This window comes from Nomascus leucogenys, chromosome 13 (genome assembly GCF_006542625.1).
Source record: "Nomascus leucogenys isolate Asia chromosome 13, Asia_NLE_v1, whole genome shotgun sequence".
Taxonomy (NCBI): domain Eukaryota; kingdom Metazoa; phylum Chordata; class Mammalia; order Primates; family Hylobatidae; genus Nomascus; species Nomascus leucogenys.
In genome coordinates this window covers 69,172,077-69,178,076 of record NC_044393.1, presented here as the reverse complement: position 1 = coordinate 69,178,076, position 6,000 = coordinate 69,172,077, and the positions used below count along the sequence as shown (strand labels likewise).

Sequence of the window (6,000 nt, the reverse complement as noted above, 5' to 3'; positions counted from 1 at the left end):
ATTAGATTTTAATGAGATGGTAAGGGATGCATGATCAGTCACCAAGGAGGGAGTAGAGGTATCCTATACTTGTGGGCTAAGGTGGGGAGGTACAAGGGGAGGATGTGAAGGAGGCTTTGAACTGGGGGAAAAGGTGGCAATGAGGTGTGGCTGTAGCCCAGGAATAGTCAGGGAAGCAGATAATTTCGTTAAAGTGTCTCGGCCTAATAAGGGAACTGGGCAGGTGGGGATAACTAAAAAGGAATGCTTAAAAGAGTATTGTCTGAGTTGGCACCAGAGTTGGGGAGTTTTAAGAGGTTTAGAAGCCTGGCCGCCAGTACCTACAACAGTTATGGAGGCAAGGGAAACAGGCCTTTGAAAATAAGGTAACATGGAGTGGGTAGCCTCTGTATTGATTAAGGAGGGGACAGACTTACTTTCCACTGTGAGAATTACCTAGAGCTTCTGTGATGGTCCTGTAGGCTTCTGAGGTGATCAGGGAGTGTCAGTCTTCAGCTGCTAAGCCAAGATCTGGGAAGGCGTCAGAGAGCCTTGGGCCAGAGTTCCAGGGGCTCTGGAAGTGGCTGCCAGGTGAGTTGGACAGTCCGATTTCCAGTGGGGTCCTGCACAGATGGGACACGGTTTAGGAGGAATCCTGGTCTGCGGGCATTGCTTGGCCTGATTTCTGGCACTTGTAGAAAGCTCCTGGGGGAGGTGGTTCCGGAGGAATGCCTGGCCGCTGCAGTTCAGGCGTTTGGAAGTTCTTGTGTGCTGGAGATGTGGCTGGGGTTTGTCTCACAGTGGAGGCAAAGAATTGCAACTCAGAAATATGTTGCTACTTGGCTACCTCTACTCTATTATTGTACACCTTGAAGGCGGGGTTAATTAAGTCCTGTTGTGGGGTTTGAGGGCCAGAATTTAATTTTTGGAGTTTTATTTAATGTCAGGAGTGTATTGGGTAATAAAATGTATATTGAGAATAAGATGGCCTTTTGATCTTTTAGGGTCTAGGGCTGTAAAGTGTCTCAGGGTTGCTGCCAAATGAGCCATTAACTGGCTGGGTTTTTCATATTTGATGAAAGAGCCTAAATGCTAACTGATTTGGGAGAGGTTGAACAAAGAAAAAGGAGCATTAACCTTGACTATGCCTTTAGCTCCAGCCACCTTTTTAAGAGGAAATTGCTGGGCAGGTGCGGGAGGGCTAGTCATGAAACAAAACTGTAAGCCGGACCGGGTGTGAGGAGGGGAGGTGATAAAAGGATTATAGGGTGGAGGAGCAGAGGCTGAGGAAGAATTGGGACTTCCTCCCCTTCCGGCCTGGTGAGGAGGGGAGAGGTCAGATGGGTCTGTAGAAAAGGAAGATTAGAAAGACTCAGTGACGCTTGGGGTTGGGACTGAAGACAGGTGGGAGGGAAGGAAGATTTGGGACGAGTTGCACTGGGAACAGAGACTAGGCAGGAACCGATGTGTAAAATAATGCCTGGACATCAGGCACCTCAGACCGTTTGCCCATTTTACGACAAGAATTATTTAGATCTTGTAGGATGGAAAAATCAAAAGTGTCGTTTTCTGGCTATTTGGAACCACTGTCGAGTTTGTATTGGGGTCAAGTGGCATTGCAGAAGAAAAGGCATTTAGGTTTTAGGTCAGGTGTGAGTTGAAGAGATTTTAAGTTCTTGAGAACACAGGCTAAGGGAGAAGGAGGAGGAATGGAGGGTGGAAGTTTGCTTATAGTGAAGGAGACAAGTTTAAAGAGAAGGGTAGAGACACGGAGAAGGGGGTGGGGAGCAGCCCTGGGCTGCAAGGTGGGTGAGCAGCCAAAGCAGGCATCCCTGCAATTGACTTGCCACCCCTCAATGATTAAACACCAAGGGAAAGCTGCCTTCCTGAGTCCATGACCGGCGCCGGAGTTTTGGGTCCATGGATAAAATGTGTCCCCCTTGTCTATACCAGAAAATGAAAGGAATTTAAATTAAGTGAAGGGAGAGATTGAAGTGTGGCACCAAGATTGAAAGGAGAAAGAGATTGAGGGATCGTGAGGGAGGTTGGGGAAGAGAGTAAAAAGAGGCCACTTGCCAGATTTGAAGTGGGTGAGATGTTTCTTGGGCTGGTCAGTCTGAGGACCTGAGGTCATAGGTGGATCTTTCTCATAGAGCAAAGAGCAGGAGGACAGGGGATTGATCTCCCAAGGGAGGTCCCGTGATCCCAATCACGGCACCAAATTTCATGCACATCCATGTGAAGAGACCACCAAACAGGCTTTGTGTGAGCAACAAGGCTGTTTATTTCACCTGGGTGCAGGTGGGCGGAGTCTGAAAAGAGAGTCAGTGCAGGGAGATAGGGGTGGGGCTGTTTTATAGGATTTGGGTAGGTAAAGAAAAATTACAGTCAAAGGGGGTTGTTGTCTGGCGGGCAGGGGTGGGGATCACAAGGTGCTCAGTGGGAGAGATTTTTGAGCAGGATGAGCCAGGAAAAGGAATTTTACAAGGTAATGTCATCACTTAAGGCAAGAACTGGCCATTTTCACTTCTTTTGTGGTGGAATATCATCAGTTAAGGCAGGAACAGGCCATTTTCAATTCTTTTGTGATTCCTCAGTTACTTCAGGCCAATTGGGTGTATATGTGCCAGGTCACAGGGGATACGATGGCTTAGCTTGGGCTCAGAGGCCTGACAATATGTGTATATAAAATGGCGTTGATTAGGGAGAATGGCTGACATGATTACAAGGCAAAGTTCCATAATAGGCTGTCTGAAAGCTTAGGAAAGAAAGAAGCCAGTAGCATGGCTCAGTCCAAGTCTGAAAGCCTCAAAACCAGGGAAGCTGACAGCATAACAGTCTGAGGCCAAGTGCCTAAGAGCCTTTGGGAGGCTGCTGGTGCAACTCACAGAGTTCAAAGGCCAAAGAACCTGAAGTCTGATGTTCAAGGACAGGAGGAGAGGAGTCAAGCGTCTGGCACAGGAAGAGAAAGAGAGCGAGAGAATCAGTAAGCTGCTTATTCCTACTTCTGCCTGCTTTGTTCTAGCTGTGTGGGCAGCCAATTGTGTATGGTGCCCACCCACACTGATAGTGGGCCTTTTTCTCCCACTTTATTGACTTGTATGTCCATCTCCTCTGGCAACCCATGCATACAGACACATCCAGAAAAATACTTTAGCAGCCATATAGGCATCTCCCAATTCAGTCAAATTGACACCTAATATTAACCATCACACTCTGCTCCCAGCCTCTCTTCCCATTTAGGGGAAGGTCTTTCCACACTGAAACTAGCCTATGAAGTCTGCAAATGGTGACTACTCCATCAAATGCACATACATCAATATAAAACAACAAGAAATATGAAAAACCAAGAAGACATAATACCACCACAAGAACGTAGAGGCTGATCCCAAATAAGGCTATAAACTTCCTGACAAAGAATATAACGTAATTATTTTAAGGAAGATTAGCAAACTCCAGGAAAATACAGAGAAACAATTTATTGAAACCAGAAAAACGATAAGTGATTTGAAATGAGAAATTTAGCAGTTAAAATTATTTAAATTATAAAATTATAATTAAATGATTTTAAATTATTTATTTGATTCTATGAATATCTTTATCATTAAATAATTTCACATTATTAAAAAATCAAGTAGAAAATTCTAGAGCCTAAAAACATGAATGGAAAAAAAAGTTAATACAGAACGTTAACAGCAAATCAAGTAGAAGAATCTGTGAACTTGAAGTAATGTAAATATACTGAGAAAGAAGAGAAAAGAAAACAAAATAAATAAGAAAGTTTATGAGATTATGGAACAGCATCAAAAAAGGAAAACCCAAATCATAGAAACTTTATGAAGAGAAATGGGGGAAAAAGTGGCAGAAATTTTATTCAAATTAATAATAGCAGAAAACTTTGTAAATCTGGGGAAAGATATAAATATCCAGATACAAAGGTTAAACGTCCCAGTCAGATTCAATCCAAACAATCTACATCAAGACATTATAATCAAACTGTCAAAAATCAAAGAGAGGACACTGAGAGCAGCAAAGGAAGCAAATCACATATCAGGGAGTTTCAGTAGTTTTAGCAGGGGAGTTTTTAGCAGACACAGACCAGGAGAAAGTGGAATAATATATTCAAAATGCTGAAGGAAAACAATTGTGAACCAAGAATACCATACCTGGCAAAGCTATCCTTTAGAAATAAAGAAGAGATAGATTTCCCAAGCAAACAAAAGCTGAGTGAGTTCATCATCACCAGATCTGTCTTACAAAAAATGTTAAAAGTAGTACATCAAGGTGAGATTAAAAGATGCTAATTAGTAACAAAAAAAAAGAAAGTATAAAACTCACTGGTAAAAATAATTTCACAACCATATTAAGAATACTCTGATACTATCATGATGGTATGTAAATTACTTCTATCTTTAGTATGAAGGTTAAAAGACAAAACTACTAAAAATAGCTGCAATAATTTGTTAGGGGATATACAATATAAAAATATTTAAATTTTGATATAAAAACTATAAAAATGTATGTGGGTGGAGTAGATATGTAGAGTTATTTTATGCAATCAAAATTAAGTTTGTTATCAGCTTAAAATAGCTTCTATATAATATATAAAATGTTTTACATTAAGCCGCATGGTAACCATGGTAACCACAAATAAAAAAGCTATAGTAGATACACAAAAGATAAAATGGAGGAAATCTAAGGCATATGACTAGAGAATATTATCTAATCACAAAGGAATACAGCAAGAAAGAAAAAGGACAAAGGATCTAGAAAACAACCAGAATACAATGAGCAAAATGGCATTAGTGAGCCCTTACCTATCAATATATTACCTAGAAGATAAACATATTAAATTCTGCAACCAAGAAACATACAGTAGCTAAATAGATTTTTTAAAAAAATCAATTATCTGGTACATATAAGAGAATCATTTTACTTTTTAAGGACACAAATACAGTAAAGTGAAAGAATGAAAAAATATATTCCATTCAAATGAAAGCCAAAAGATAGCAAGGGTAGCTATACTTTTATTTAAGTAAAAAATCTGTAAAACAAGACAAAAAGGATCATTATATAATGATAAAGGGATCAATTTATCAAGAAGATGTAGCAATTATAAACATATATGCACCACCAATCAAAACACCTAAACATATAAAGCAAATATTAATAAATCTGAAGAAAGAGATGGACTGCAATATAATAATAGTAGGGGACATCAATATCCCACTTTCAACAGTGAACAGATAATCCAGACAGAAAATCAATAGCAAAACATTGAACTTGAACTATAAACTATACTTTAGACCAAATGGACTAAAGAAACATATACAAAGCAGTCCATCCAATAGGAATAGAATACATATTCTGGTTTAGAATCATATCACGTGTTAGGCACAGGCACAGAACAACTCTTAACAAATTTAAGACAATTGAAATAATATCAAGAATTTTTTTCTGACCACAATGGTATGAATAAAATGGTATAAATGGAGAAATTCTGGGAAATTCACAATATGTGAAAATTAAACAACATGCTTCTGAACAACAAATGGGTCAAAAAAATTAAAAGAAAAATTATAAACATCTTGAGACAAACAAAAATAGAAAAACAACATGTGAAAACTTAGGGGATGCAGCAAAAGTGGTTCTAAGAGTGAAGTTAGACCTACATGAAACATATAAACACCTGCATGAAAACAGAAGAAATATATCAAAGAAATAACCAAACACACATTTACCTGGCAGGGGAGATACCATGATCATGAAGGTGGTTTTCTCAGGGTGAAGCTTATCCATTGTACTCCAGATATGCTGACCCCTGTGATTTCCCCAGATGTAGGAAACTCAACTACAGTCTAAAACTAGTACCTCAATTACCCATGTATCCATACACTTGAAACTATACCCATTGAACACTAACTCCCCAGCCAGGCGCGGTGGCTCCTGCCTGTAATCCCAGTACTTTGGGAGGCCCAGGCAGGCAGATTATGAGGTCAGGAGACCAAGACCATAAAAAAA

At 40.0% G+C, this 6,000-nt stretch overlaps 1 pseudogene; it reads left to right on the top strand.

Moving 5' to 3' along the window:
• The first annotated feature begins 5,712 nt into the window (after positions 1-5,712).
• On the top strand, positions 5,713-5,838 carry LOC115838173 (annotated as a pseudogene).
• Positions 5,839-6,000: the final 162 nt, after the last annotated feature.